The sequence below is a fragment of the Lagopus muta genome, chromosome 3 (assembly GCF_023343835.1).
Source record: "Lagopus muta isolate bLagMut1 chromosome 3, bLagMut1 primary, whole genome shotgun sequence".
NCBI classification, from domain to species: Eukaryota; Metazoa; Chordata; class Aves; order Galliformes; family Phasianidae; genus Lagopus; species Lagopus muta.
The window spans coordinates 93088498-93110407 of NC_064435.1; the positions used below are offsets into that span (position 1 = coordinate 93088498).

At 45.7% G+C, this 21910-nt stretch overlaps 1 long non-coding RNA gene across 2 annotated transcripts in view; it reads right to left on the reverse strand.

Moving 5' to 3' along the window:
• Nucleotides 1–21708, reverse strand: part of LOC125690788 (uncharacterized) — a 45247-nt gene extending 23539 nt beyond the window's left edge. Inside the window, exons 1-4 of one of the 2 annotated variants that reach the window (XR_007375796.1) lie at nt 21201–21708; nt 17783–17972; nt 17224–17352; nt 17038–17123 (exon numbers count right to left, since the gene is read on the reverse strand). This is a non-coding gene — a long non-coding RNA (uncharacterized LOC125690788). The remainder of the gene's footprint in view (nt 1–17037; nt 17124–17223; nt 17353–17782; nt 17973–21200) is intronic. The other variant, XR_007375795.1, reaches the window with a different exon arrangement.
• Nucleotides 21709–21910: the final 202 nt, after the last annotated feature.

Below are 21910 nucleotides of genomic sequence, written 5' to 3' on the forward strand. Positions count from 1 at the left end.
CTCTGTCAAAGGGAGGAGCTGCACAATATCATAGCAGATTAAAATTACTCAAGTTCCCCAATAGGCAGGAAGGTAAATATTAAAACTAAAGTCCAGCTGGATCAAAATAACCAAACATATGATTTTCAATAATACAAATTTTAATTTCATGATTAGGGAGTCACAAACTTCATGGAAATCAGAAACTAGGAGGATTCACCTCTTCAATAGATTTTACTAACGGTGTTTTATCGTAAAGTTCTGCACTGATATCTCAGGTCTCCTATAACACTACAAGTAAATCTGCCCCTCCAGCAAGTCTGCTACCTTGAACACATCCCATATCACAGTGCATTTGGGAAGAGTGACAACTGCTAACTCTTCTTGTACACCTGTTTGTGCATTTACCCTGGAGGTCTCCCTTTAAGCAGTAAGCAAACGCTGTCTTTGCTTCAGCTGTGTGATGAGATCAATGTCTGAAGCAGCCTGTCTGACAGTGAATCTCTGCTCTGAGGAATAAGGTCAGATATTACACGGACTTCTTCATCATTCACATCTGTCACTTTTATCTCAATCTGTGTGTAACTGCCTTATTTTGTAGGCTTTTTTCCCAGCTGCAAAGTTCAAGTCTTTTGCTTCTGCCTTGCCACACATTCCACTGGAGACACAGATAGGTACAAGATGGGCACCTTATCAGATGTTCCCGCAGACAACAGAGGAGAAGCAGCCAGCACAGCTGCTTCTTCCACGTGGCATTTCTTATCCCCCTTACAGTTCAGTAAAACAGGAACATCTTCAGCTGTCAGTGAAGTGCTTTCTGAAAAGGCATGCTGCTTTGGAAAGAGTACAGCCATACTGCCACGTTACGGAGTACAGGATGAACCACAGATAGCACACACTACAATTCACACTGAGATGTACACACATACTAAATAGAGAATTTTTTGGATGGCTTTCTTAAAGTGACTTCCAGCTTGAGGCAAGGCAAAAATAAGAGATACATGAAATGAATACATAATAAGCATTTCAAGTTAAAAAAGAAAAAAGAGCATAGCTCAGACAAGGTCATTTGCAATAGCTTAATAGCTTTTGGAATAATATTCCATGGTGATGATGAAAGATAGATGGAATCTGTGACTGTGATAAATCTTCAGTACATAGAGATGAGCAAGGACTACATGAAAATCTTTTAAAATGGAAAGATTCACTGGTATGCCCTTACCTTTGTCAGCTGCTCCCTTTTAACTATATGCTGATGATCATAAAGACAATTGCCACAGTCTATTTCAGGCGATGAGTAAATCCATGGAGAATACTCAGTTCTGCAGCGCTGCCTGTCTTGTTACTTTTTTGGCAAAAAAGGCCCGTGGCTGAATGGTGCCTTCAGAAAGACCTGACATTTCCCAAGCGAGCCTTGAAAGGAACGCGTTCTATCATCTTCTTCTCCCTACATGGAACATTCCTTCTTAGCCCAGGTTTTTGATTCAACAGAAGGGGAATGCAAGCTCATCAAATATGCCTGTAGTGTTTGTGGGTACAGCTCTCCTGAGTTCTGAAAAACCACATCTTTCTTCTGCTGAAGGTGGATTTGGCACGCAAATTTGCCCAGAGAATACCAGCTTCTGTATTCTATTCATTTGATTTTATTCCATTTAGTCAGAGTTGCAGCCAAACAGAGAACGCCATGAGCATTGCTACAAACACCTCAAATGAACTATAACAAGGCAGAAAGAAGATCAGAACTTTAGACTAAGGATGACAGCCCTACCATTCCTGCCTGAGTTGGTAGCCCCATTATCTGGAAGCAGTTGTGAAGTGAGAACACACATGCACACACAGCTCCAGAAATCAGATTTCCTGCACCATGAACGGACCCCTTTCAACGGTCATTGTTTTCTCAGAACTTGCAACTTTCCACCCTGCAACAAAACATCATCTTTCAACCCAGCAGAGATCTGGGTTGCTTCCTTTATTTTTTGAAAGTTACAGTTTTTATGAGATAAGCAGAGGCCAAGGGGAGAAATCGGACATAGTGCTCATTTTCTGCTGAGCCATACCTGTAACACACTCTGGGATCCTGTTACTTTCTGCAGCATGTCATTTTTAATTGCCTTATCATAAAATACTTTTTAAAGCACTGAACATTAAAGGATTTAAACCTCTTTAATGCTCCTGGATGGCAATCTCTCAAGGCTCATACTGAGGCCAGCTCCATATAATGAATAGAACGTGGGCAAAAAAGTAATACCATAAATTAATGACAAGTATGGTAGAGAATATTTGAAACACTTGAAATAAGACCTCTAGGAGATCTGCATTTCAATAATAAGCCAAAGCAGTAAGTGAGGGAGGAGGGAAGGAGGGAAGGAGGGAAGGAAGGAAGGAATATTTCTGTTCTTTCTGGGGTAAAGTCATTTATTACTCTCCAAGCAAAAGGTTTTATACAATGTAATACAGGTAGATACAGGTGTGTGAAATCAAACCTGTACAGGGAAAGGCCCACAACAGCAATCAGATGCGCACAGACTGGGGTAAAGCAATATGAAAACCATGGTATCACTGCACTCAAAAGAAGGTTCATCTTGAACATAGCAAAGTGCTGTCAGCAGCGGGACACACACAGTGTTGCAAAAACACTGAGGTCTACAATGCAATAGAAGCCAGTCTGGGGAGTGTAATAGCTGTCTTATCCTGAATAACTGCAATTCACAGAAATCTGTCGTTATCTAAGAAATGTGGATAGCAACACCTACGTTCACAGGGGTGAATGGGATCCTTTTAGCTAACTCCAAGATTTTCCTATCAAATTATCTCTAAAGAATGAAGAGAAATCAAGTTCGTGTAATTGAGTTTGTTCAGTATGCAGGTATTTGAAAGCAATGCAAGTTAGTTAGACCCTTGGTATCATTAGTGAGTGGTTTCAGATAAGGAAAAGCTGTCCGAAAGCACCATTAAGGAGCTCAGCAACACTTCTGAAATGAGCTGCAGCTTGGACATCAGTGCAGTGGGTCACACTGGAGGAAATCCCTTCTCATAGCACATTTTGACTGTTCTCACAAATCAGTCAGATAGCCTCCCATCTGTCTTTTCCAAAGGTATTTTCTGCATCCAAGACAAAGACTTGTTATGAAAGCCTATTAGAATCCTAACAGTTGATCACTGTGGAGTTAATCTATTTTATTCAGGTTTATTTAATAGCTTTTTGCTAGGTTTCAGTGCCTGAACTAAGTGATCTTCATTAGTTTGCAGATACTATGCCTTGTACCTAAGTGCATGTATCTGTAAGTACCCCAGTAAATATCTAAGGTACACGAGCACCAAGAATTTTCCACTATGAATGACAGTGCTTGGAATACCAAATTCATTCTTGCTTACATAAAGCATTTTTTCTAATTCTATTTCATCTATGTCATCTCTGAAGCTTTGGAAACTTCAGATTCAAAAAAAAAAATTCATCTTATTTCACATTACTTCCATACCAACTGTAATTGCTAAGTTGTTCTGAGTAGCCCACAGCCAAAGAAAATTTTACGTATTTTTCCTTTTCATACATCTTCCTCAGTTTTGAAAGGCCTTTTCCATAGAATAACAAAGACTTCTGTGTTTCAGCAAGTCCATCTGTTAAAAATTAGACAATTCAGCCGATCTATCTTCTCAGGCTAAGTTTATACTCAGCAGCTTTCCAGGAGTAGTGCCTAAGTGATCGTGATGGCCAAGCTCAGGGCTGAGCAAGCTGTTATCTACTGCAGTTGAACAGTCACATTAAGGTTGAATCAGTCTTCACACAATGAAGCAATATATTAAAGCTAGACTCAAACTGCAGTAAATCTCAAACGTACAAATGCAGACTTGTGCTCTGACCTGTACAGCATCTGAATGAATGACACAGGGTGAGAGGGCTAGACGCAAGGCAGGCAGTGCCCAGGGATTTGAGATACAGGGCACAGACTTCACCCAACTGCACACGCTACTGCAACTGAAGGGCATGGGAAGCCTCTTCAGCCCTCTGATTACTATTCAACCTTGGGAGAGGAGATCCTAATGGAGAAGAAATTAGCTTCAAGCCAATTACAAATGAAAATCCTTTCATTCAGCTGCGTTTGCCATGCTGTCCAGATATTCTCTCCCAGATAACAATAATTTTTTTTAAAGTATGATTTTAAGCCTGATTTTCTTTTCCCCTAAAAGCTTCTACTGGGAGAAGGGAAATTCTGATCTTTCTGTTGACATGACATTTGTCTGCAGGGCCCATAATATGACTTCATTGCATATCAGGGCACAGATTCCCATTGCTCTGGCGCCATACCATCCCTTGGAGCAGTGCGTTAAATGCAGCACATTTCAGATCAAAAGCCAAATGCCTTCACCATGCAACCCTTACCGTGAGTGTCTCACAGAACATGAATTCCTGTATGACTGCAATGCACCCTGAGCCTTCTGAGTCCATAGGATGGCACTGTTTAGGCCTCTCCTGCTGCTGCTGAGACCTTCAGCTCCAATTCTATCTGATCCAGGCTGAATCTTCCTCGTTCATTTGTCAGTCCATCACCAAGAAAAAGCCCAGTCCCTCTGCAAACAGATGCAACAAGGGAAGCCCAGGTTATGAAGGCAATATTTACATCCAGATGAAGTTTCTCACTTTGACTTAGGGCCAGCCTGACTTCCTTGCTGGCATCCCAGTCGTCCCACTGCCAAGGCCCGTCACCTCTGCTGGAAAACGCAAGTGCAGCAGTGCTTCTTCCTTGACAGGGGACAGGTAACAGGAGGAGGCCCCTGGCCTCACCCCATCATCAGTCACATAAGACCCCTTCACAGGAGTTGGGGTAGCTGTCCTCTTGGCTCTGTGGTGGCCAGAAACAGACCTAAACAGTGCTGTCTACAGTTAGAAATGCCTCAAGATCTCAGGATGATGTCCTTCAAATTGCTGTCCCAAAAAGCACTTCCAGACAGTAAGCCTCAGTAACAGCAGAGGTCTGCCTCTTCAATAGAATTTCTGTTTCCTAGCTAAATGCCACAGCAGTACTCTTCAGAGCAGGGAATCTGCCATGATTGTCTCCAAGCCACAAAGACCATCGCGTGGAATAAAGCACTCTGATCTTTAACTTGACTCAGAAATATTTACTTGTTTAAGTAGATGGGTAGGAAAGCAGCATTTCATTCACAAGCTTTAAATGTGCACGTGTGTAATCTGGAGTGTGGGAGACACAAAGAAGTCTGAAGTTTAGCCTGCCTTCCAGGAAGAGATGTCAGTTTGACTCAGTGAGTTACACTGAGACTCTCAGAAACACAGAGCATACACAGCTCAGCACCAAACTCCTTGCCTGACATTAAAGGCTACAAGTGAACATAACTTTCCTATGCCTGGCTAGAACGGCTGTGGATCTCTGCTCTGTGCATCATTCTCACCTGTTCATTCAGTACTGCAATGTTTTAAGTTTCCTTCACAAAAACTCCACGTGCAGGACTTCTGCAATGCCTCAGTTCAGCATGCAATAACTTGCTGCAGGAAAGCAACTGCTAAGTAAGGAGCCTAGGACATACAGCAAAGCAATGAGGAACAGAAGTGCTCTTGAATAACGCACGTTTGTAACTAATGAACTTTGCAAAGCCCCCACAAAAAGCAGATGGGGCTACCTGTTAAAAAAACGCTCTGAAGATACAGTCACAGTTCTGACTGGGAGATCATTACACATGAGCAGTCAGGGATCCACTCAACAGTTAGCCTACACAGGACATTCCTGCACTGCATATCCCACCCGGCCTTCAGTCTGTGTCCTTCTGCACAAATCCCTGGCCGTAGGATGAACTCAGCTGCTTCACTGCACCAGAGGAGCCTGCTGGCAGCTCCCCTTTTGTAACAGTGATTATGCCACTCAGGTTATCTTGCCTTGTCTGGAAGTACAGCAAAAAGCTGGCATGTTGGGGAATTATCAAAGTGGGAGCACCCCTGCAAATAAGGTGTCTGCACAGTGCTGTGCATGGATGGGTGGAGTGGGCCCCTCACTACAAGAAAGACATTGAGGCCCTGGAACGTGTCCAGAGAAGGGCAACAAAACTGGTGAGGGGTCTGGAGCACAAGTCTTATGAGGAGCGGCTGAGGGAGCTGGGATTGTTTAGTCTGGAGAAGAGGAGGCTCAGGGGAGACCTCACTGCACTGTACAACTTCCTGAAGGGAGGCTGTGGTGCAAAAGGGTCTGGCCTCTTCTCCCAGGCAAATAGTAGGACCCGAGGAAATGGCCAGAAGTTATACCAGAGGAGGTTTAGGTTGGATATTAGGAGAAACTTTTTCTCTCAAAGGGTGGTCAGGCGCTGGAATGGCTGCCCAGGGAGGTGGTGGAGTCGCCGTCCCTGGCAGTGTTCAAGAGGTGCCTGGATGAGGAGCTACAAGAGATGGTTTAGTAGCTTGTGGCACTGATAGGAATGGGAGGGTGGTTGGACTAGATGATCTTGCAGGTCGTTTCCAACCTTGTGATTCTGTGTGATTCTGTGGATTGGATGCTTCTTCAGTGCTGCATAACTTGGAGTTCTTAACATCTAAAGGGACATGAGTTATTTATTATTCTGTCCTTATAGCATTACATCTAATAAACAGCAGTTCAAACGATATCTTACAGACCCTGACTGCCTTTCATACTGGGATCCTAAAGAACCAGTACTCCCCCAGCACCAGACACATACACCAAGAGTACAGGACAGAGCGGTTAAATTGTTATCTTCCTGAAAATACATAAGATACCTACATCCCAGGCCTACAAGAACTACACTTTATCTATGACAACAGTACCACATGGAAAGATTTGTGTGCCTCCTTAGAATTTCTGTTCTCTAGAATCAGCTATCTAAAAATTACACATATCATCTTAAGTCCATATTTAGAGTCCCTATATATTCAGCAAAGAGGAAGGAGTGATTAAGGATAGCAATCCATCCCTTTTTAAGACAGCTATCTGGGATGGGAAAGATTAAGCTTCCTCTGTAGATGCACTTTGAATGTCCATAGCAGCCAAATCTGACCTTCAGCCAGCTTAACCTCACACCTGTTACAGGTTTGATGCCAAGTGAGGTGATTTGTACTTCCAGTTGGCACTGACAAGGAAGTCTGAACAGGTTGGAATCCAAGTATTTGAACTGTACTAAGGACAAGATAAGCACAGCCATCTATATTTTTATATAATAAGATGGGAATGCATACATCCATCTGGTACTGACGATCCATTATTTTGTTGTGTTCTCAGTTTGCTCCACATGGCTTTGCAGGATTTTCTTCATTTTGTAATGAATGACCCAATCTGTTGACACCAGACCAGAGAAATGCATTGCTCTGTCTCTGGCCGTTAAAACCCACTTCTCTAGATGTCCACTTGTGCTCTCGTTATGCTTGCAGCAGTCGTGGTCTCAAGAACTAATTATGAATAGGAGGCAGGCAATTGATCTATCTCCCGAGAACAGCCTTAATTTCATCAGTACAATCAGGGCACCAGGGTGTTTTGCAAGGAGCCAGCTGAATGGCAAATAGCTGGTACAAAGCCACTGCAGACAGGATTGAAGCAAAAGTAGACTAGATAAAAGTCTAACACTTCTGAGAACACAGGGGGAATGTATTTGCCTAGACTGTATTTGCTGCACCTACTATGTTATGTTAGCTTGGGTCTTCAGTCAATATTCCAGCTTCCATTTTTGTTCAGATGAGCACCAAGTCCGTGAGTGCACGCTCCTGCTGTGAGTGTGGAGAGGTGCTGCACACCTCAGGAAAGGCAGGCAGTGAGGTGCCAGGGAGAGAAGGAAGCACTTGCCTAAACTTTTGGAAGCCTTGTGGACATAGAGTCCTTGATCCTGAACTGAGACAAAAGTATCTGCAACTGTTTCTATATTCACATACACACACAAATACATCTATTGAAAGGAATACTTCACAGGACTGGGAACCAAAAAAAATCAATTTTTGACTAGCAACTATTTCTATAATGTTATAGGGATGTTTTGAATTCTTTCTTGCTGTAATAGAGTTACTGAGTTACTGGCCCATCGTTTTCTACTATCTGAGCATCTCCAAATACACTGCTATGCACACACAGGCAGAAACAGAGATTATGTCAACCTCTTTTTAAATAAACTTGAATATAAGAACTCAAGAAAAACAATTTACAATTCCGCATTCCTCTACTCATAAGTATTCACAGACTCCTTCTCTAGCTTACTTATAGAACAGAAATTCTTAGTGATATTTTAATGATGTTCACTCTTAGTTCTTGACTTCAGTTCTTCCTTCTTGCTTTCAAGGAAACAAATGATAGAAAAGTACAATTAAGTGATTAGTTCTTTGCTTGGATGCCTCCGCTTTCAAGTTGTTCTACTGCAGGATTTCTCTTTATTCCACAGTGCTACAGTTTGCCAGGCTTTCATGTTTGCCGCAGATAATTCCCAACTATAGTGAGCATGTGCCAGAAAATCCTAGTTACATTATATGATCAATGAATATACAGATGTTGTAACTACAAAATACAGGAGAGTTTGGCTAAGCAGGTTATTACACCAAAGCAAGAACAGACAGAGTGCTTACCCACGCCCTGGGCTTGCTGAAAAACTCCAAAGAAAGGATCTCCAGAAAGAGATCCTTCCCCACTGGTAGTCAGCTCTTCAATGGCTCCAGGAGAGGTGCAGCCAGGCTCCGCACTTTCCAGCAGCACAGGTGAATCAATCAGAGGTTCAGGCCATGATTCCCATACATATATACACCACAAAAATCAAACTACAGCTTCAGAAATACACGTAAGCACTCTGCTTTTGTGGCCTGGGCACTTCTCAGCCAGGATGCTGGGTTTTCCCAACCTGAACTTGGGCCATTGCATCACTGCAACCCTAACGAGCTTGAGGAGGGCTGAGCTCAGAATGTCTGCTGGGAACCTAAACTGCTGTGTCTTCAACCCTCACAAGTCCCATCTACACACAACATATAAACACAAATCTAGAGGGATGCTCAACATCAATCAAAGTATAAATATTAGCCAGGAAAAGGGGAAGAAGACTAATGAGAATTAAGACACTCCCTGAAATACTCCCATTCAAGTAGAAAAAAGCAATCACAGAAATTTGCAGACCAAAAAATCTCAAGATCACAATCACTGAAGGAGCCAGGGCTTACTGATGACTTACACTCATAACATAGCTAAGTATGTTGTGAGTGGAACAAAAAGAAAGACAACATATATTTACCCAGCTCCTCCAGCAGCAGCCAACCAATGAGTGCAAGGTGCATTCATGGGCCAAATTCACCCATACAACCTTTGAAACTCAGTGGCAGCGTTGCTAGTGGGAGACAAAGCTATCTTCAGGGTGCCCTCCTGTATGGGAACTGCTGAGTCACGGCCTGAACCTCTGATTAATCACCTGAGGTGAGCCATGAGTCAGCCAGAGGAGTACAGGTGAAGGCAATTCACCTGTGCTGCCAGAAGGGGTGGAGCCTGGCTATAAACCTATTTAAGAGCTGGCTACCAGAGGGGAAGGATCTCTTCTGGAGATCACCTCTCTTGGTGTCTTCTGGTGAGCTCAGCCGAAGGGTAAGCTCTTCCACTTATTCTCTTTGTGATCGTTGTCTGCTTTGCCTAATTCTCTTGATTATATTGTGATTATAACATCTTGATATCTATTGATTATACAATTATATTGTGATTATAACATCTTGATTATACACTTGGTGAGCCAGGCAGGCTGAATATACTAAAATTAACATCATGTCTTTTCTATGGAATTTCTATAAATGGGTCAAGGGGGAGAACAATATTCCTCTAGAGAAAATGATTCCAGGGCAGACCCCAGGATTTGAGGGATTGCCCTATTATGAGTTAGCTGCTATCATTGAAAAATGGGGTCCCTTACGCATTATGGGCAATATCTCCCCATATCGCATGGCAGACTATTTTCAAGGACTTGGCAAGGATGTCCTCACTACTAAAGAAAGACAACTGGCTGCCTCCATGGTGGCATGGCCATTATTAAGTGCCTTAAATCATGTGGATATAAGAAATAATACTTTAGAAACTGAAAATCAGCTTTTGAAAGACCACATTGAAAAGCTGGAGCACGAACTTGGCGTTTTAACAGGGAAGAATCCAATTCTACATCTTCCCGTAGGCCAAATTCATAACATTTCAATACATGATGACCAGACTCCTGAATCAGCGGACTTTGTTGATCAGCAGAACAAGAAATCCAAATCAGACCTTGAATGTCCAATTCTGACTGCTCCACTGGAACTCCGTCCTGTTGTAACCCAGAAAACAAAAAAAGTACAGGACAGACCGGCAGGGATGCTGGCTGATTAATGCCCCCCTGCCCAGACTCATTTACATGTAACAGCTCAGCCATACACGGCAACAGAATTGATGGACCTAGTACAACGATTTCGGCAGAAGCCTAGAGAAAGTGTGTCAGCTTGCTTATTGAGACTATGGGATTCTGGGGCAGAAAGTGTCTTGGTGAATGGCCCAGAAATAGCCAAGTTGGCCACCATGACCATCCATCCTGCTCTCAGACAGAGGTTATACGTAGGTAATCAATATCGTGATGAAAACCATTCCATACTAGAATGGTTAATGGCGGCCTGCCGTATGGTATGGCCGAATAAATCAGACATACCTTTACATACAGGTATGTGGTCCTCCATGGAGGACCTTCAAAACTATATCCGCGAACTGGGTGTAAGAGAGGCTATCTATGAAGATACATTTGACGGCCCTGATATGGTTAAATTTTCAGCAGGGATAAGAGATTTAATTTTACAGCAAGCTCCCTCCCATCTGTACGGCACCCTAGTCTCCATATTAAATCCCCTTGTAGCATCAGAAGCCGTAGTCCAGCAGGCTGCCCAGTTAGTTGCCAACTTGGGAGAAACAGAACGCCTGCAGACTAGGCGCAATATTCGGTTTTTGGAGGAAGCAGAGGTCCTGCTGGTAAATAAAACCAAAATGCCGGCTACTCGAGCTCCTCCATCGGGACCCATAAGGGTATCCTGAAAACAAATGTTTAATGATTTAATTCGGGCTGGGGTCCAATTTGCTAAGATCGACCGCCAGCCCAACCATGTCCTTCTCCAGCTCTGGAGACAACTAAAGGACAATCAAAAATTCCAGAGCTACCCTAAGAAATCAAGGGTAAGAGCTATAGAGAGGGTTCCAACAACAACATGGAACTTAGAAGATTTTATTATTCCAAATAGGAAAAAGAAGCCACCTTAGGTGTCTCGGGCCACAATGCCTGAGTCATCAGAAGCAAAAGAATTGGCCCTAGCACAATTCATGGAGTGACAAGGGATGTTAGTCCCTGTAGGGCCTCCAGGCGGCACCGGAGGCCCTATGTAGAATTAACGATTTATTGGTCCTGAAAAAATATTCAGAGAGTGATGGCATTGGTAGACACGGGAGCAGAAACATCAATTATGGAGATCCGGGAAAATTTGATGGCGACAGAGTGATGATTGGTGGTTTTGGGGGACAGACTATTCCTGTCACCCAAACATGGTTAAAACTGGGGGTTGGGCGTCTCCCACCCCGGGAGTACAAGGTGTCTATTGCCCCAGTCCAAGAACACATCCTGGCCATAGACATTCTATGGGGTCTGGCTCTCGAAACAACTGTGGGAGAGTCCAGACTTCGACAAAGATGTATCAGTATCCGGGCGGTGCAGGCAATATTAAGAGGCCATGCGAAACATGAGCCTGTTTGTCTGCCGAAACCGCGCCGGATTACTAATGTCAGACAGTATAGACTCGCGGGTGGGCAAGATGAAATATCGAGAACGGTGCAGGAATTAGAAAAAGTGGGCATTATAAGACCTGCACACAGCCCATATAACTCCCCCATATGGCCAGTGCGAAAGTCGGATGGCACATGGAGGATGACAGTAGATTACAGAGAATTAAATAAGGTCACGCCGCCTATTCGTGCGGCCGTACCCAATATTGCCTCCCTAATGGACACATTGAGTAGGGAGATAAAAACCTATCATTGTGTCCTAGATCTAGCAAATGCATTCTTCAGTATCCCAATTGCTGAGGAATCGCAAGATCAGTTTGCGTTTACGTGGGGAGGCAGGCAGTGGACCTTTCAGGTCCTGCCACAGGGGTACGTGCATTCACCAACGTATTGTCACAATCTAGTGGCGCGTGACCTGGCTGATTGGAGAAAACCTGATGATGTTAACCTATATCATTATATTGATGATCTCCTGTTGACATCCGACTCACTGGAGGCAGTAGGACAGGCAGCAGATTCATTAACTGCCTATTTACAGCAGAGGGGATGGGCTATAAATCCCCAAAAGGTGCAAGGTCCAGGCCTGTCTGTAAAATTCCTGGGGGTGGTTTGGTCAGGAAAGACCAAAGTGCTACCCAGTGCTGTTATAGATAAAGTTCAGGTGTTCCCAGTCCCTACAACATCAAAGCAGCTGCAAGAGTTTCTAGGTATATTGGGTTATTGGCGTTCCTTTATACCTCACCTAGCACAGCTGCTAAGGCCACTATACAGACTCACAAAAAAGGGGCAGCTATGGGACTGGGGGAAAACCGAACAGGATGCTTTCCAACAAGCAAAACTGGCAGTTAAACAAGCTCAGGCATTGGGTATATTTGATCCTACCCTCCCAGCCGAGTTGGACGTTCATGTTACTCAAAATGGCTTCGGTTGGGGCCTGTGGCAACGCCAGAGTTCTGTTCGGACCCCCATTGGTTTCTGGTCTCAGGTTTGGCATGGAGCAGAAGAAAGATATAGTATGATTGAAAAACAGTTATTGGCTGCCTATTCGGCATTACAGGCAGTAGAGCCAATAACTCAAACAGCTGCAGTTATAGTCAAGACCACTCTGCCAATTCAGGGGTGGGTGAAAGATCTGACCCACCTTCCTAAGACAGGGGTGGCCCAAGCACAAACAGTGGCAGGATGGGTTGCCTATCTCAGCCAAAGGAGCAGTCTGTCTTCATCACCCTTGAAAGAAGAACTCCAGAAGATCCTAGGCCCAGTTACGTATCACAGTGATGCACCAAAAGAAATACTGGTTGCTCCACCAGAGAAGAGTCCCGTTCAGGAGGGAAAATATCCTATCCCTGAAGATGCCTGGTACACAGATGGGTCCAGCAAGGGCAACCCGAGCAAGTGGAGAGCAATAGCATACCATCCTTCCACCGAGACAATCTGGTTCGATGAGGGGGATGGTCAGAGCAGCCAATGGGCAGAACTGCGAGCCGTGTGGATGGTTATAACCAAGGAACCCGGTGATGGTATCCTGAACATCTGCACAGATAGTTGGGCTGTGTACCGGGGGCTCACTCTTTGGATTGCACAGTGGGCCACCCAGGAATGGACTATCCATGCCTGACCGATCTGGGGCAAAGACATGTGGTTAGATATATGGAATACGGTCAAACACAGGACTGTACGTGTCTACCATGTTTCTGGTCATCAGCCCCTACAGTCACTGGGAAACAATGAAGCCGACACACTGGCCCGAGTTCGATGGATTGAGAATTCACCATCTGAGAACATCGCCCGCTGGTTACATCAGAAGCTACGGCATGCTGGACAAAAGACAATGTGGGCAGCTGCTAAAGCATGGGGACTGCCCATACAACTATCTGATATTGTCCAGGCATGCCAGGATTGCGACGCTTGCTCCAAGATGAGACCGAGATCGTTGCCCGAAACAACAGCCCATCTTGCTAGGGGACACAATCCTCTCCAGCGATGGCAGGTCGATTACATCGGGCCCCTTCCTCGTTCCGAAGGGGCAAGATATGCCCTGACCTGTGTCGACACTGCAAGTGGGCTACTGCAGGCCTATCCAGTACCGAAAGCAAACCAGGCATATACCATCAAGGCACTCACTAAACTGATGTCTGCCTACGGGACACCTCAAGTCATCGAGAGCGACCAAGGGACTCATTTTACTGGTGCAACGATACAGCGCTGGGCAGAAGAAAATAACATCGAATGGCGATTCCACCTGCCATATAATCCAACGGGGGCAGGCCTCATTGAACGTTATAATGGTATTCTTAAGGCTGCCCTGAAGACAGACTCCCAGTCCTTGCAGGGGTGGACAAAAAGACTGTATGAAACCCTGCGGGACCTGAATGAAAGACTTCGAGATGGCAGACCCAGTGCCCTGAGAATGTTGCAGATGACATGGGCCACCCCGCTTAGGATCCAAATTACGGGCACTGATCATCAGGTAAGACCCCAGATTGGTAATGAAAATAATCTTCTGCTCCCTGCCCCTGAAAATTTAGAGCCAGGTACCCATAAAATGGCCCTGGAAAGTGCAGGTAGGACCCAAGTGGTGTGGCCTACTTGCACCTTGGGGGAGACTATTGGAGGTGGGAGGCTCAGTAGTCCCTCCAGTAATAGGTACATGGCCTACTGATATTGTGGTCAACACTCCAATCTTTATTGCTAAAGGGACCCCCATCATGTCCCTGTGGCAGATCAGGACACCTCCTTTGGTGCCTGATATCGTTATGCAGCCGCAGATATCCGGCCAAAAGGTGTGGTACAGGCGGCCAGGATGTGCCCCAGTACAAGCAGAAGTGTTGACCCAAGACAGAAATACGGCCTGTATCTTGCCCTGGAGAGCAGACCTTCCCCTCCTGGTACCTGTAAAACATCTGTATTACTCCCCGTGAGTCTGTGAGCCTTCAGGACCACCGGAAGGAACAAAATGCCATCAAGTGTCCCAGTGTTGCTGTCAGATCAAGTACAACACCCGGTGATGGTCTGCATGGGACTCATGGAACACAGAATGGACTTGCACCTCAGGACCTCATGCCTCCAGTCACATCATCGAGCACTGACCCATAGAAGAATATAGACATCCACTAATCATCACTTGTCTTGAACTGTACCAACACACGTCGCGATAAAATTGTATAAGCATCGCGATATACCGGATCTCTGTATTAGGGAAAGCTGACCCTTTTGTTAACCTGATCACTGGTTCACGCTGTGAAGGGGTGGAGTGTATGGGAACTGCTGAGTCACGGCCTGAACCTCTGATTAATCACCTGAGGCGAGCCATGAGTCAGCCAGAGGAGCACAGGTGAAGGCAATTCACCTGTGCTGCCGGAAGGGGTGGAGCCTGGCTCCACCCCTCCTAGACCTATTTAAGAGCTGGCTACCAGAGGGGAAGGATCTCTTCTGGAGATCACCTCTCTTGGTGTCTTTTGGTGAGCTCAGCCGAAGGGTAAGCTCTTCCACTTATTCTCTTTTGTGATCGTTGTTTACTTTGCCTAATTCTCTTGATTATATTGCGATTATAACATCTTGATATCTATTGATTTTACAATTATATTGTGATTATAACATCTTGATTATACACCTCCGCATCCTACTTGGGCTCACTTTTCCTCATGGCTCAAACACACCACAGCAAAGACTGCAGTAACACAAAACTAAGACTCACAATGCTGTCTACGATGTAATTCACAGCAGCAGTCATTCATTTTTACTATTAGAGACTCTTTATTTCATACTCGCATCTGGAAGAACAAAATATTTCCATATTCACGCTCAAAAGTGGCTCAAACAAAACCAGTCTGTCCTTCTATGCAGCAGTCCCAAAAGGCACGCAGTCCATTTTGTCTGCAGTTGTGCCATTTTGTCAGTTCTACAGACAGCTGAAGCTTTCGCAGCCTTTAAAACAACTTTGGTTGCTATGGCTACAAGCTCTTCTAAATACCTCTACCAGATTAAAAATGTTCTCATTTTTTAATGAGGAAAAAAAAATAAAAATAAAAAACCACATGAGGTCTGATGATACTACCCGATTCTACCTGATTCTCGGCCGATATCACACACACACAAAAAAATCATTCTAGATTTAGAACAGCGGGAGCTAAAGTGTGGCATAAGTCAACAGAAAAACACTGAAAGCACATTTCCTCTGTGCTCTGCAAGTCAGAGGGAAATGAGTTTAAATTAAAATGGGGAAATTGCAGTTCGATGTTAGGAGGAAGTGTTGCAGCCAGAGGGTGGCAAGGCGCTGGCACAGCTGCCCAGAGGAGCTGTGGTGCCCCATCCCTGGAGGCGCTCAGGCCAGGCTGGATGGGCCCTGGGCAGCTGAGCTGGTGGGGGGCAGCCCTGCCCACAGCAGGGTTGGGGTTGGGGGCCTGTGAGGTCCCTTCCAATCTCAGCCATTATATGATGCTGTGGTCTTCCAAAGGGATATGAAGCTTAACGTATATTTGCATCTTTTTAGTCATTATTAACTATTTACAATGTATTGCACTGTACAGTAATACTGTAAATAGTGCATTTACAATGTAACTGCTTACAGTGTCAAAGATGAGACTTAGTCCAAAGGTTGTGCAGGAAGTGCAGATATGAGATCAGCTGAGGGCTTTCATCCCTCACCAGCTCTTGATTAAGGCAAATGCCAGGAAGCCCACAGAAAGCAGTGACTTCAAAGACGACAGCCAAGAGCCGGACCTCCAATAGTAAGTATCTGCATATTCCTTCACACACACAACAGTCTGGCTGAAGTTCTGGCCCTGAAAGCATTGCCCCAGCCATCTTTACATTAAGATCCGCATCAGTGAATTATGGCATCAAGTTAATTACAGGTGACAGAATTTATTGTGCTATTGTGTACCAATAAAAAAATCTCAGTTGTCATATTCTTCCAGATAAAGATTTTTCGCGTGCTTTGAACCATTAAGACAAGGTGATCCAGTGGTCCTTGCTTAAAACATGCAATTGAACTTAAGTGCTATTTTCTACTCGGAACTTAATAGTCTGATGAAAAACTAACTACCAAATGGGATTATTACGTTTCTAACATTTCTAATGAATAAACAGCTCTCTTTCAAACAACCAACACAGAAGATTGTTTTTATGTGTTATTACTCTGAGTTACATTACCCAGTTAAAAATACCCCATATGTAAGGGAATCTACTCCTCTGAACACAGAAAATAGGCAGTTACAGAAATTCAAACAACAAAATGTTCCCTTGTGTTGCATAAGAAGACTGGAGAAACCAGCAGACCATCTAGCAAAAATAAAAGTGTACTCACTGTACTGAATGTGAACTTGTGGAGGCTTTTTTCTTAGCGTAAAACCAGCCAGCATTCCTTCACCCATCAACTATTTTGAACATGCACTGGAAATCAAGGGTTGGCAATGAAGATAAACACGTCATTTTTCTACAAGGGAGGTATTACAAAGAAGTTGTTCTTACATGGTAAATAATAGAAACTCACTGAAGAGTGGGATGAAATAATGTAGTTCTTCCAGTACTTTGCTGCGTGGGTGAATACGGACATGAATCTGCCAATCTTATTTCTAACACAATGGCTCAGCTGTGAAAAATTTCCTGGACTGTCAAGTAACTGGAAGGAAAAAAACAAAAAAAAAAACAATGAAGACTGATAATGCTCTGCTTTACCTAACATAGTAATTATAACCTCATGTGCTGTTTTATCCCCTCACAATTACTTGACCCTGTGCAAATGTTTCAATATATTGATATTACAATGAAAAACAAGTAGACAAAAGCGTGGTTTTACCAACACGCCTCTTTCAGAAGCCCTATTTATTAGTATGCCAGTTTCAAATTTAGTGTTAACATATATTAAGCTAGGAAGAGAGTCACTATCATGTTAATATCTATTAGTCATTGTAATTATGAAAAAACAATTAGATATGTGTTGCATCACCTTGATTGAATATCCCTGTGATGCATCTCTAGTTTACATCTACTGACCTCCTGATCCTCCGGGAGATTAGCAAAAATGAACCAAATAAAATAAGACTTCTCACCTGCGGTTTGGTTTCCAAATCATATTCAACACCCAGCGTGTACATCTTCTGTTATCCTGCTCTATATCTGTGCTGTGTATCACCAAAATCTTTTCTCCTTAGGGTTGTTTTGAAGTGTTAAAGATGAAGTCTCAGCCAGATGGAGAGCCAGCTCCAGGTACGAGAGGTGTACCAGCAGAACCAGGAGTTACTAGGGTAGGAAAGTACAGGATGGCATCCCTTTTTGGTGCTGTCTGCCACACTGTGGGGTCAGCAGGGAGAAATGCACATCATCTCCTCACATAGCAATTAAAGACCGCTGTGACATTATTTTAGGATTTGGCATCCTCAGTGGGTGAACCCAGCACCTGCCTGTATGGCAGCATGAGGCCTTTTGGCTCAAACATCAATCCCAAACCCCACAGAAACAGGGAGACTGCAGCATGTGTCCTTCGTGCAGCCCCTGTGCTTGAGTCAGAGATCGCCGACGTACGGCAGTGCCCCATTTCTGCTGTGGTGCGACACGGGATTGCTGAAGTCGCTGCAGATTTGGAGAAAAGACAGATCATCTCCAGAAAGCACTCCCCATACAACTTGCCCACATGCGTGGGGCACAAGCCCCATTTTGGGGGCAATGACTCACACCCCCCTGTCACAGCCGTGCACCAAGGGCACCATCACCCCACTGTGCACAGCCATCAACTTGTCTCAGGACTCCACGCACCCTACAGGCATCCCTGCCCCTGTCCTCAATCCCATGGTGACATCAGCATGGACTGAATTGGGGCAGGGGATGTGTGAGGACACAGGGACATGTGGGGACATGGGGGGACATGGGGTGGAGGTGTGGAGTCAGAACTGCAGAGGTGAGATGAGGTGACACGTAGAGGTGACACAGGGAGGTGGCAGGCCGTGCCAGGAGGTGCCGGTGCCATGTGAGCAGCACTGCAGGGCAGATGATCAGCACCAGCCCAACCTGGGGGTGATGGTGACACTCCAGGATGTGGAGATGCTATTGGTTTTCAAGCAGGAGTTCATTATCTATACATAATACTGCACTTGTTTCTTTGTTTATTTAAAGTCAGTGATAGTATGCAGCCTAATCCCATGTCTTTGTAAAGTGCAGTTTAAGGATCGTCAGCTGAGAACAGCAGCAGAACATGGGGTTGTCACAGGGGGAAGGCACAGGGCAGGAAGTGAGGAAAGAAAGGAGAAAGCCTGGAAATGGAATGGGGAAGGCACAGGGCGAAGGAAGGGGCAAGACATAGGGGAACGAGAGGGAAAAGGACAGAATAGCTGTAGAGCAGCCTAAAAAGCAGCAAGAAGCTCTGGGAGGACTGTCAAGTGCCAGATTCTGTATCAGGTGTGTATCTGTGTGCATATGTTGCCATTACCTGCTTTGGTCAGGGTTCTTGTCAGTTCTGAGCTCTTGCAGTGGGAAGAGCTCGAGCAACTGGTGCAGTCGCTGCAGACCTGTGCGATGGCGGAGTGCTTGATAAGGACAGCCCTGCAGCCCTCAGCTGGACAAACTTGCTCCGTGTGCCCAGACTGGGAGCTGTACAGTGCCCGGCTGCACTGCTCCAGCTCAGAGCCCGCTGCCTGCAGCTGCATTTTTCCTTCCTTCCCTCCTGCCCAGAGCCTTGAGGGTGCTCCCACAGTCCCCTGCCCACCCCCAAAATGTCACAGAAGACAGCTGGCAGCGAGCTGGAGGAATCCCAGCACCCTGTTTTCCTTCTGCTGCAGCTCTCTCCTCCTCTGCCACACAGGGCTCCAGCCTGCGAAATGGGAATGGTTGGGGGGGAAAGGGAGTGCTGGCAGGAGCGACTGCTGCAGCTGGCTGGGGAGGGTCTGTGTACCCCGTGCCCTTCTGGGCTGTCTGTCCAGCTGCAGGAAGACCAGGGTAGGGCAGCTTCTCAGCTGCCCCCATCAGAGGGGGGAACAAGCTGTCCTTCCACAGAGACATTCCTCTCACAGCCAGATGCACCCACACAACTCTCGGGCCATCTTGCCAATGGCAGCTGTGACACATCAATTCTTTCTAAGCAGATGAATTAATTTTTTCCATCTGTAAACTGAGGGGGAGAACTGTAGTTTTTGTTAATCTTTGTAGGAACACTGTAATGGTCCACACAGAACTCAAAACTGCAGCTTTGTGCTAGATCTGGCTGCTTAGACTTGCTAGGACCTAAAACTTCCCATTTTATGGCATGAAAAGAACAAAAAGCCAAAAATGAAACCCGCAGTGAAAGAAAGGCTTTTGAAGAAAAATACGTGGAAGTATAAACAAGATGGAGACTGAGTGAACATTCGTATGGCCCTGCACTTTCTGCCAATGGGCTCTAATCGCATTATCATTAAATTTGCTGGGCAGTTGCATTTTGGTATTTCAACATTTAGAAACAATGCAACAGACGCTGGCAAAAAGAAAGAAGAAAAGAAAAAAACTTCTTTTTTTTTTTAAAGCTATTTATATGCACTTGGCACAGCTCTCTTGGGTTTGGAGCAGTTTCCCTCTTTCTTCTTCGTCTTTCCCCCCACAACCCCTCCACTTCTAACTTCGTGCTCCTCTCCCGCCCTCACAGCACACAGACCGGATCGCCAGGCACTGCGCCGCTGCTCCCCCAGTCCCGTCGGAAAAGTTCTTTCCGCGGTCTCTGCTGCCACCTCCTGGACAATGAGCGGAACGGCTGCTGCGTCCCGCAAGCAGCAAAACGCATGCGCGTACAAAATGCGGAAGTGCCGTTCTAACGCTCTGCTCAGCTAATCCGCCGCCTCTCTATGGTCATCAGTCCTGCAGGTAATAGCGAACATGCGCCCGCCAACTTAAAAACAGCAATTTTTTCGAACCACCACTATGGATATGGGCAAGCAGCCGATTTTTGGACCGCCGGCACAGCGATATTCTTCCCCTTCTAATCCAGGATGCCCCTCGTCTATTTCTGCCGTTTTATGCCCGAGCCCACCCGGGAACAAACCGGTTGGATTCACAGCTGCCCCTCAGCGCCTCGTGGCATCCAACTTGCTCGCCACCCCGGTGAACTAGCAAACGTCCCCTTTCACCCCCAGCCCTGCACCGTTCCCTAGCCCCTAGGACACGATCAGCTTGGAGATTCGCTGTCGCAGTACCGGCGTGCAGCAGTACCGAAATGACAGCAACCCGGAACAAGCAAGTCCCGGGAAAGCAACACGCATGCGGGAATCAGGGCACTGCTTCACTCAAGCACCGGTCCCGGCACAGAACTGCGCAGGTGCCGGTATCGGCTCAGCGCTACGCACACGCTACTCTCAGCACAGCACTACGCATGCCCAAGCCCATACACTGCATTGCGCAAGCGCTACTCTCCACGCCGCACTGCGCGCGTGCTTGTCTCGAGAAAGTTATGGGCGCGCCAGCTCCGGCACGGCAAGTTATTTCGCATGATTAGTTTCGAGTACTCACCTACGCGTGCGTTGTTTTCGACTCCTCATTACGCGTGTGAGGGGCGCAGGGGCCGCTGGGAGCCAGAATAGTCTGTTCCCGAGGCAGGCTCCAGGAATCGACTGCTCGCCAGCACCTCGAGGCTTTGTAGATTTGAATGCTAGTTATGAGTGTCCTGGCGCATGCGCTCTGTTGCCTCGAGGACTAACCATAACAAAGCTCGGCGGATTTGCTGCGCAGAGCGAGGAACGCCACCGACGCGTGCTTGTGCGCATGCGCCCTGGTGCCTGCGGCGCCAAACACGGCCGCAATTCCACCTATTGGCCACGAGGGGGCACCGGAGACCGCGGAAACATCAACGACTGGCTCGACGCGCAGCCGCGCCGCAGCTTCTGGCGTTCTGTTCTCCCTGCCGTGATGGCAGAGGGAAAGCGCAGTTAGATGGGGGTTGAGGGAGGAGAAAATTACGTCAATTGGAAAAAGACGAAGAAAACCAAGGAAAACTTCTCTACACCCAGCAAACCTCTGCTAAGCACGTAAGAATATCTGTAAATCAATCAATAAATAATCAAATTGTTTTTTTTTTTGTTTTGTTTTTTTTTTGCAAGCCTCTGAGGTGATAAAAAAGCTGGTATCAATTGGACAGGTGTGCGCAGCAAAGCCAAGGACGGCTAGGAGTGATCAGCCATCATTAACGTTGCAAAACAATTGCAGTGCAAAACAGACATTCA